Genomic DNA, 12,027 nt, shown 5'->3' on the forward strand with positions numbered 1-12,027 from the left:
CTAAACGGTAATAACAATCATATTAGTCTAATACGCACAAAAAACATTAGTGGCCTAATACAGACAAACTGAAAACCTAATTACCCTCCTAAATCATTAATCCCAATTATTTGGAAAACATGCTTACTAATCAATGTGACTGACTTGACTAAAAATAGTTGTTTCCATTTAAACTTATTATACAACCTTCAAGAATTTTTAAGTCCAAAAACTCATATGATTGATGATCTTCATTACATAAATATGCAACATTTTATCAATAACTTCTTTTTTTGTCATTTAAATGTTTACATGAACACATCCATATGTACAAAAACAATCTCACTTTGATACCTCCCATCAATGTCTACATTTGATAACGAATGAAAATGTAAAACCAATAGGGACTAGCAAATGATGCATATTATCAATTAAAACAGCAAAACCACAACATGAAGTAAGAAACTGAAGTTTCAAAATGAATAAAAAAATCAGCACATAAACAAACACATACCAACTATATACAACACATAAATGGAAGTTTATAAAGCCTGAAACTTAATGACAGGAAAAGTAAAAAACTTAAAGGAGACTTTATAGAAAGAAAGATCACCCTTAGTTGTCACAAATGGTTGAAGACATCAACAAGAAGATCAATCTGACCATGGAATCCACATGTTGTCTTATCATGACTTCAGTAGTTCATCTACTGAAACCTAAGAATTGCAACTGAACTTTATTAGCATTTGAAAAGGGAATTAGGGTTTTAGAGAATACGACGAAAGGTTTAAAAAAAATTTGGACCATTTCTTGATTTGTGCATGTCATCCTTGCGTAGGGGTCATGCTAATCTTTTTTGTATCATTCCAATTTTATCGGATGTCCTCGAAGGAACGACTATAGATGAAGAGTTTCGCCATATAGAGGAGTAGCAGGTTCTTCTTCTAGTCGATATGGGACGACGCGAGTTGTAAACGAACTAGTTTACTGTTGATGGTCATATATTCTCAATGTCTTTAAAATTAGGGTTAATGACTTAGGAGAGTAATTAGGTTTCTAGTTTGTCTGTATTAGGTTACTAAGGTTTTTTGTGCATATTAGACCAATATGGTTGTTATTACCGTTTAGAAATAGTCATTTTTACTGGTTAAACAGGAAGAAACCGGTAAACAAGACTATTTCTAAACGGTAATAACACTCATATTGGTCTAATACGCACAAAAAAAACCTTAGTGACATAATACAGACATACTAGAAACCTAATTACCCTCCTAAGTCATTATCCCTATATATTAAGTCAATGAAGATTTTTTTATGTGATTTATCATTGAACTCTTTTATCGTATTTAAAAATTACCATTATACCAGATATTATAAGTTTAGTAAGGTTTAGGTTTCTGCCAAGATTAAAATTTTAGGGGAAAATCTTAGACTCATTTTTTTCCAGGTCTTTCAATCTCGATCGATGAAGATGGGTATGTTCTTGACTAATGATGATGTTCTTGTTGGTGACTAATGAATTTCCTTTACGCCTTGTTCCTGAGTTTTATTTAAGGATGCATATGGATAAAATGGAGAGAAAGTGAGGGATGTTGAAAGGAAACCGTGTTCCCGAGTTTCATTAATGGAAGGAAAGTGAGGGAAAATAAAATCTTTAAGCTTATTTTCTTTTCCCTCCTAACTCAGGAACACAAAAAGTTAAAATTTTCCTCTCATTTCCTCCGAACCCGGGAACAAGGAATAAAGAAAATTTTCCTTCCCCTCCCTTTCTTCCTGCCAATATTTTCATTCCCTTTCCTTTATTGAATTTACAAATAGAGCCATAAAAGGGGTCAATATAATATATGCTAACATCATGACAACCCTATGTTCAAGGGTTAAAGCACAACATCAGAAGCCATATAGAAATTTAGAACTTTTACCGGTACTCATGGGTAAGTGGGATGACATTATCATGAATTTTACAACCAAGTTGTCGAAGACAAGAAAAAGTCACGACATGAACTCGATTATAACAAACCGGTTGACGAAGAGTGCGAACATTTTAGCCGCACGATAGACATGATCTATGGAAAAGTTAGCAGAAACCTATGCAAAAGAGATTGTCAAAATTCATGGTGTACCCTTATTGATTGTATCAGACAAAAACGGTCGATTTCACTTCTAGATTCTAGAAGAGTATGCATGAAGAGATGGGTACGAAATTGTGTTTAAGCAATGTGTATCATCCACAAACCGACGGACAGAGTGAAAGAACTATCCAAACATTGGAAGATATGGTGTGGTGATGTGCTGAGAGTTCGTTGATAGTCAGGATGACCACTTACCATTAGTAGAATTTGCCTACAACAATAGTTATTACTCAAGCATCAGGATGTCTCCTTATGAAGCATTTTACAGAAGAAATTGTCGTATACGTTCTTACTGGTTAGAAGCCGAAGAAAAGGACTTTGTGGGGCCTGAAATTGTTCAACAAACCGTTGAAAAGTGAAAATCATCTGATAAAGAATGTTAGTTGCTCAAAGTCGTCAGAAAAGTTATGTAGATCCGAGGCGTCAACTTATAACATTTGAGGTTAGTGATCAGGTGTTGCTTAAATTCTCTCCATGGAAGGGACTTATCAGATTTGGTAAATGTAGGAAACTAAGTATGCGTTTTATTAGGCAATTCAAAATACTTCAAAAGATAGGGAATCAAGCATACAAGATTGAGCTGCCAGTTAAACTAGAATATATTCATAACACCTTTCATGGATGTTACTTGAGGAAGTGATTGGGAGGAGAACCCGATATGATCACACTTTCAAAATTAAGAGTCGATGAAAACAAAAGATTAATTGAAGAACCTGAAGAGATTATTGATCATAAAACAAAGAAGTTGTGACAATATGATTGATTTAGTACTGGTGCGATAGACGCATACTGTAAGGCTAAACCTTACTTGGGAAATAGAAAGTGATATGAGGAGTCGATATCCATAATTTTTTGTTGATGTATGATTCTGATACGAAATCATCCTAAGTGAGTGAGAATTGTACCGCCCACGTTTTTTAAGCATTACGTCGAAGTGTTCTTATTTACGTTAGTTAATAATGTAAGTTTTCTTATAAAAAAATAAATAAGAATTGTTCTTACATAATATGTGTTTATGTTATTTGTATATTTATTATGTACATGTTATATGGATAAATATTATGGTTATATAATATTTGTATAGAATCCTATTATAAAAATAACAAATTGTGTTAAATAACATTTATAATTTAAATATTTTTAGAATAAATAATCCATATGAGTATAAAGAATGCAAAAAATTGTGTTAAAGTTGTAGTGGTTGTAAATACGAACTTGTGAGTATAAATAATGCAAAAAATTTGATGTCATATAAAGAAGTTATGAATTTTGTAAGATCATTTCACTGTATATTCCTTATAAATATCAAAGTGAAAATAGATTACTTTTAGCTATAGTAGTCTTGATGAAAGTTGTAGTTCACGAAATTACGAAACCATAGATGTAAAGACCGCCACAACCTGACACCATATGAATAAGTTAAGATTTTTCAAAGATATAAAGCATCCAGTCTGCTTATAATATATAAAATAAAGATAGATTGAGATTTAATTGTTAAGATCTAAAGGAAAGTTGTAGTACATCAAATTACAAAATCGTGGATATAAAGAATGTAGAAAACGGAGCTCGTATGTGAAATATACTATTTATCGAAGAAAATGAGAAAATACATGGTAGCTGGCAGCTCTACAAGTTGCCACATGGCAACAGGAGAGCCAAAGACCCTAACAACCACCTGAGTGACGTGGCAAAATCAGATGAGGCCAAGTAGGAACCGACGTGCTTTTCGAGATTTTTGCTATAAATAGCTTCGATACCTCATCTTTCAATTCACACCTTGCTCTAAACTATTCTCTCACTCTCAGGTTTCGATACCTCATTTTGGATCATCTTAGTGAGATGTTCTAATGTTGGAAAGACCCAATAAAGGAAGGATTAAACATTGAAGTTACGTTCGGGAAATTTATGAGTTTTCTCTAGTCAGCCCTGTAAGGTAAGTTGCACTTACTACACTTGTTAAGTGTAACTTATATTGTGTTCATTATTTTTGTTATGAACCTATAAATAAGATTTATCAGTATTCCAGTTATAATACTGATTGGTCTACTTACAGGTGTGGTGTTTAGGCAAGATCTTAGTGAGGTGTGTAAAGTGGATTTTCCAAACAATATATTTATATACCAAACAGATCTTGCCTCTAGTATGATCTTACCTGGTCATTCCTTATTTGATGGAACCTGATATTCTTTGGGATTAATGAAGAATATTGGAAATAGTTAATATAACCTTATGAATACAAATGAATACTAAAACTTAGTAATATTTGTATTTAGGTCTTTGCCGAATAACTTCAGGATCTTGGGATTTTTGGCTATTCATATCCTTACTTTTTCCCAAGAGTTCCTTTTAATGTCCTTTGCTCGACAAGTAACTAATCTCCTTCCTGAGGGTGAAACAATCTTCGGTAAGATGTCCAAAGTCATCGTGATAAGCACACCACTTGGATTTTTTTTCCATCATGGGGTTTTGTCATTCTTTTTGGGCCATCTTGCATTATCCCCAAGATCTTGCATTGCACATAGCATACCTTAAATTTTAACAGAAAAATAATAGTAAGATATCTTAGGATAATCCTCATTTCCCTCTTTGTCTTCCGGAGCATTAACCCTATGATTCTCAAGTATTGAGTAAGGTTTAGCTCTATAGGATTTTTAGGAAGAAGATTCATTCTTTGTGTTCGGATGGTCATGGGATATGTTTGTGTTCTTGTAGAGCTTCTTTTCCTATTCAAGCATGATAAATCTTAGTGCTCTATTCCTGATTTCATCTAGTTTCTTGCATGGGGTCATGATAAGATCCTTGTAGAATGAGGAATCTTTCATTAGTCCCATCTTGAAAGCTTCTATGTTTGTTGTAACATCTGGGTGTGAAATATCTAATGCTTATTTCTCATACACACTAACATAATCCCTCAAGGATTCATCATTGCCTTAGGTTACTCTATAAACGTCACTTGCTAGTTTTCAAAAGTCCTACTACAAGAAAGTTTATTGTTAAATGAGTTAATTAGATGCGATAAAGAAGTTATCTGGTAAGGATGAATATTTAGGAGCCAATTTAGTGTGGATCATGTCATGGTTAAACCAAAACCCATGCACATACAAGCCTTCTTAAGATGTTGAAGGATTGGAACTATATTCATGTGTTCTCTGTATTGGGCTATATGTTCTTCATGATTCATGGTTCCATCATACATCTTCATGTTGGGCGTCTGAAACCTCTTTGGAACTTCAATATCACATATCGAGGGTGCAAATCTTGAACCCTTATAGCTAACAGGTGACACCTCTAGTATTGGTTAAATAACAATTGGTACACTTGAGATCATGTACTCAAGTTGCCTGAATTCCTTTGCCTTGATTGGACATATCCCATGATCTTGAATATTAAACGGATGTTAAATATCCCCCACCAGATCTTAGGAGATAGGGCAGGCATCAAGAATGGAGATGGGGTTTGTAACAATTGGTAAAAATAGGAACGATCGTGCGATGCTATGTTTTGATTATTAAGCAATATGAGTATTTTATCAAGAATGGTTGAAGGAATTTAACCTCTTTTATTTAAATAAGTTATTGTGAAATATAAAACAAGTAACTATTGATAAATTTCGTTATGATGTATGACTACGAACCATCACCGATTTGTGAAATTAGCATATAACATCATTTAAATGCAACAAACTTAATTTTTGTATCAACATGTCTCTAGTTGATAAGTAAGTTAGGTTCTATGTAAAACGTTTGCTTAATAGATGTGAAGGATCTAAATTTGACAAATATACGAACTAAAGTGACAAAACGTGTTTAACGATATGGTTAACCGGTTAAATGTCACGAAATTATACATTGGTCAATAAATTTTATATTTAAATAAATAAAAATATAAAATGAATTATTATAAGGTATAATTAGAATGTATTTAAGTGTTTTTGAATAAAAAGAATAAAACATAAACATTAAAGTTCAAATACACAAAAACTACATTGTTATTTTATACTAAGTATACATGTATGTATTTGTACATATGTATTATTATCTAGTGAATGACTAGTAATGGGTCATGATTTAAGTGATTTCATGTAAGGAATATGATTTCTAAATCAATTAAGCTAAGAGAATTGGTGGAGATATGTGCCAACTTAACTAATAAGTGTTTAATCACTTAAGATATTTTACTAAGAAGGCTTATTAATCCCTCTTCTAATTTTCGAGATTAAGACCTTCCCTCTCCTTAACTAGAACTCCTAACTAACTAAATAACTAGTAGTTAGTTAGTTAACTAACTCTATCTCTAAGCAACCACCCATGCAAGTGGCTAGACAAGATCACATCACTTAAACTTACATCCCATCACAAGCTAGTCTATGTTTTGTCCCCTTATCCTCTTCCACTCTTTCCTCCTTCATATCCACGAAATTTCCTCTTCGTTTTACCCTCATGTGACCAACCAATGCTCCAGGGAATTACTCTCAACCTTCATCTCATTTTCAAGCACAAGAATTTCCTTCCTAAGCCATCAAAACCATGAACTAAAGGGTTGCTCTCCCTTTTGTGTTTCAACCACCATTTCACCCATCTACACCTTCTTTTTGCTTGATATTTTTACCACCAAATACCCCTGGGAGTTAGTTGTTAGGCTACTCAAAATTATAGATTCAAAACAGTGAGTAAACTACCCTTTTTCTTACTCTTTTGTTGTGAAGTTTTCGTGACAGCAACATAGCCAAAACAGTGGCTGTTTTGGAGCATCAAACCAACACCCAAAAGTTCTTCATCTTTAACCTTCCATTCTTCAAGTATTCACATAAGGTGAGTTCATACCCCTACATTTTCATGTTTTCTTCAAGTTTTAGGGGGGGGGGGGGGATACAAGTTAGAACACTAAACATAACTTAAATTTAAATGACAGCTTTCTACAGAAAAGTTGAGTCCTGTTCACGGACTGTTTTGACCATCTTAAACTTAATATCTTTCAAAACTGTACAATATGAAAATATTTCAAGTTTATACCTTTCTAAGGACTACTCGCATGCATTCATACGATTTTTCTACAATTTATGGAGATTTTTATAAAATTGCCTGTCATTTCAGAAGTGATTTCGGACCAGTCTGTGAAGATGTTCATTTTCACACTAGTTTGAGACCACTTAAAATCATAATAAAAATTAGGAACAAAGTAGACTCATTTTATAAACTCTCAGAGGTGATGGATTCAGTTTTTGTGTAACACTCAAGATTTAAGCCAAATTTAAATTTTCAAAAACACATTGAATTCATCAAAACATTACAACTTTGTTTTCAAAATACATTTATATCAGAGTTTTTCCCAGAAAAATAACACAATAGGAGGAGCTGTACGATCATGCCTTCGCCTTGCCGCGATCCCCTGAGGTACCTGAAACAATAAGCTGAAACTGTAAGCCCGAGAGCTTAGTGAGTTACCCCCAAAATACCGATACACATACAGTTCACATAGCAATATCAACATTAGCATATCATATCAATCAAAACACAATAGCATGCACTGGGTCCACAACTTTACAAGCTGGACTACCCCTGGGCCCTCAGTATGAGTCTGGAATGCCTACCGGGCCCTCAACTTATATTTGGAATGCCATCGAGCCCTCAGTACGAGTCTGGAATGCCTACCGGGCCCTCAGCTCGTATCTGGAATGCTCTCGGGTTTGTTGGCTACCGCACGGAGCAGTACAACCTCAACCCACCCCACATAACATGTCGACATGTAACAGATAAATGCACATACAGGTAATCAATCGGTATCACAGGCAGTCCTACAAATCTACCCGACTAGCACATCAACTGGCATGCATTACTAACTCAAACTCAACATAACAATAACTACTAGGATATCAAATCCAATGGGCCAGCCTTGGTGCCTTAGACCCCTTAGTATAGTGAGGATAACTCACCTCACAACTGTCATCGGAAATAAGAAAGCTCAACTCCCGGGTCCAACACGAACTTCACCACCTAAAAGTACCACACGACCTTTTTCATAAATCTCCCAATCCCAGAAACCCACATAATTCAATTGGTCAACCCCTTGGTCCAAGTCAAAGTCCACAATCAGAGTCAACAGTCTATGTTGACTCGACTCGCCGAGTGCAGGTCGCCGACTCGCCGAGTTCTTCCTGAGTTCGAGAAGTCGTGGAATCCTCGACTTGCTCGCCGAGGTCTCCTTTTAACTCATCGAGTTTATATGTGGCCAAGATTTTGGGAGAAACCCTAGCCAACTCGCCGAGTTTCCTAACACTCGCCAAGTTCAAGGCAATCTTCAACGAACTCGCCGAGTTGTTCATCCAACTCGCCGAGTTCATGGCGATCTTCAACGGACTAGCCGAGTCCCTTAATCAACTCGACGAGTCCATGCAGATCTTAATCCATGCAGATGCTCTTTAAGCCATGGCAAGGCCCCAAATTACAGATCCAAGCTCCTAAGGCACGTTTATTACGTAAAGTTGCAATCTTTACGTACATGCAAGACTCTAAAGGACCGAAATGATCAATCTAAGCTCTTTAATGGAGTTTTACACCTTGGGAGGGTTTCAACCTTGCACAATCTGGGAACTTTATGGATCTAGAGGTTAAGGGAAGTCCAGATCTGACGTTATAACTTCAGATCTTAGCTTAAACATGGAGAGTCCTTCATAACACCCATCCAAGGGAGTTTCAAAGTGAAAAGGGCTTAAGGAATAGCCTATTACCTTCCAGAGAGTGATGTCTGATGCAATCCCTTAGTTTTCCCGAGCTCCTGGCCTTGCTTTTCCTTGCTTCTTCAAATGCTTCCTTCCAAGGTTACTCCTCCAAGCTTGGACACCAAAGAACACACACACACACATGTTTTAGGGTTTGAGAGGGATAAAAAGCATAAAGGGAGGCTGGTGGAGACCAATGATCCTTTAAATAGGGTGTAAAACCCCATAATTTAGGGTTTCATCTGCCACCTCCTACTCGCCGAGTCCTTTGGTGGACTCGCCGAGTAGGTCACTAAACACGCGATCCATTCCCACTGCTACTCGGCGAGTAGGGCAACCAACTCGCCGAGTAGGTCATAAGACCAATTATTCTTTAACTAAATTTATACCTGAAATCGGGATGTTACAATTCTCCCCCACTTGGACTAGACTTAAGATGATTTTTCTATGAGTTTTCTAAAAACAGGGACAGTAAAGGGTAAAACTATCAAAAGTGGTATATAGATTTATTAACACTTTCTAACATTTTTGAGCAATGTTTATACATTAAGGAAGTTAAAACAAAATCATTTAAATATGTTTAATTACCATTTTTACTAAAGTGATAAGTACAAAAAGGTCTTTAGTATCAAACTTAAGGATTATTTCATGCAAAGTTTCTAATAAAAACGTAAGAATATGAACAACAGTTACGAAACATACCAAATCATCTTTTAAAATTTATACACACACACATATATATATATATATATATATATATATATATATATATATATATATATATAACCATATACATATATATGCTTTGTTTACAAACTTGTCTTCTACATAAAAATATACCTATATAGTTTTACGAGAACATCATGAACTGTTACATACTAGAAACACTATTTCAAGAAGTTTACTTTCACCTACAAGAACAAACGAACATTTTCACAAGTAAATCTGTTTTTATACTAAGTTTTGTGAGAAATTAACTTCACGTACGTTCGAGTACACATTTCAAGTCCTGTATTATATACCAGAATCCCTTGGAGGGGGAGCATGGTGTTTGTGTATAGATCTATACGGGTTTGACAACCCCGCACCCTCACTGTTAGCTACAGTACACCATTTAGGGTGACAAACGTCAAAACATTCCAATGCCTGAAGAACGTTGTGTATAGGCAATTCTAGTCAATAACATGGTTATAAAACTCACATGGAGTATTAAAAACACATTGATTTACGGGGTTTTTCAGATGTATTGGAAATTTTATACGTGCATACATTTTCTAGAAACAAACATTGGTCTTGATAGAATGCTACATTCATGCTAGTAGAAAATATGGGATTTTCTAGGAACAAACAAACAAAAACAAAACATTTCATTTCATACAACCATTGTCATTTAATACTTATGAAACTCACCAGCTTAAATGTTGATCTACTCTTTCAAAACTACTTGTATGTCCCAAGGATTCAATAATTACAGGTAACAAACAGCTTTTGAAGAAGGGACGCTGCGGCGCCAGTTTAAATTCATATTTTGGCATCATATTGTAATTGGTTTTGAACATGTACCTTTTAACAATGCAAACTTTCAATTATATATATGATGGTTGTATTGCTTTCTTCACTATGTATTCATTTGTTACATTACCATATGAAGTCATCTGCCCCGAACGTTTCCGCCGTTCCGGTTTGGGGGTGTGACAGGGTTGTTTAGTTTCCATAGGCCTTCTCGATTCTAAGCTTAATCTCTCAATTCTTTCAACCAACACCTTGTTGGTTTCACTTTGTTCAGTGATATGTCGGTCCATTCTAGTCAGCATGGATATGATCTCATTATTTGAGACCATAACTGGTATTTCTTGGGCCACAATTCATGAATATTGGACCGGTGAAGATATTAGGATAGTCCTTCTAGGGGTCTCGACATTCCATCTTTGTGGCTTAATAGCAGGAGGTAGGGGTAAGCTCTGACCAATGGAGATGGATGTAATAGTGCTAGAAGTGGATTTAGGTAAAGAATACATTTTTAGTGCAAAATGTGTAAGTAATTGAAAATCCGAAAACGAGCTTTTTGAGTAATTTTAAGGAGAAAAATATAATAACACCACTTATCCCACCGATGACGCCAAATTGTTTTGGTCAAAATTGATAGACCAATTTCATAACCAAATTAATAAGTATGGTGTGATGTTTGAAATAAGTTGCATAAAATTTGAATACGTAAGATCTTGAAATGTGCTAAAGATCTTGGATAGGCCTAAGATACCGGGAAGAAAATAATGATATTTAGGAAATTATTGATTAAGAATGTATTATTTTTTTATGTAAATAAATATATCTTAAGTGTTTAGGACAAAATAGTATTAATGTAACACCCAGCCAAAATCAAGTAATTTCCTTCTTGTCTCAAATTATAAATTGTTGCAAAAATGGTTCCTACGTCGGGCGTACTATTGGATTATGTGTCTAAACCCATAACTATTATTGGTATGTACTTGACCCGAGAGTAGCATGGTCCATTTAGGTTGCATATCACCAGGACAATTTGATAGGATAGACTTTTGAGAAGAGGTTAGTTATGATTTATTAATATATTATAAGTTCTAATATATTCATATGAAATAATATGATTTAATTAGTATTGATCAAGAATTAATTTGGAATTAATTTCGTGATCAAATGAGACTAATTAAATCAATGGGGACTAATTGTGTAAATTAGGTATATATATATATATATATATATATATATATATATATATATATATATGGTTTGGGCTTATGATACATGATGGACTAAGTTTATGGAAGGATCCATAAAGAGTTAGCCCACTTGAATCATGGATCATGGATAATAAGCCCAAGAGTATGTATTAGGGTTTACATATGACTCTTGGATTCCAAACACACACACACACACACATATATATATATATATATATATATATAGATATATATTGGACCCCATAGATAAAATTGGGTGCCCTAATGTTATAAAAGTTCATGAGCCAATTTCTAGTGCAAGAAACTCTCTCAAAAGTCATCATTTGTCCAAGGTGTGTTGTGATTCCATTTGAGGTGCAACACTTGGGGCACTAAGTTCTTAAGACCAAACATAACAAGTTCTACAAGCCACAACCAAGAGGTAAACTCCTAATTAGTATTTTATGTTGTTTATGCCAATTGTATGCTAGTTGTAGGCTTA

The 12,027-nt window shown here is 34.7% G+C and overlaps 1 non-coding gene across 1 annotated transcript; it reads right to left on the reverse strand.

Moving 5' to 3' along the window:
* Positions 1 to 771: 771 nt before the first annotated feature.
* On the reverse strand, positions 772 to 877 carry LOC145044404 (U6 spliceosomal RNA). The gene has a single exon (XR_013681358.1). It is a non-coding gene; the product is annotated as a U6 spliceosomal RNA (small nuclear RNA).
* Between the last annotated feature and the right edge of the window lie 11,150 nt (positions 878 to 12,027).

The sequence above is a fragment of the Lactuca saligna genome, chromosome 4 (assembly GCF_052625555.1).
Source record: "Lactuca saligna cultivar CGN05327 chromosome 4, ASM5262555v1, whole genome shotgun sequence".
Taxonomy (NCBI): Eukaryota; Viridiplantae; Streptophyta; class Magnoliopsida; order Asterales; family Asteraceae; genus Lactuca; species Lactuca saligna.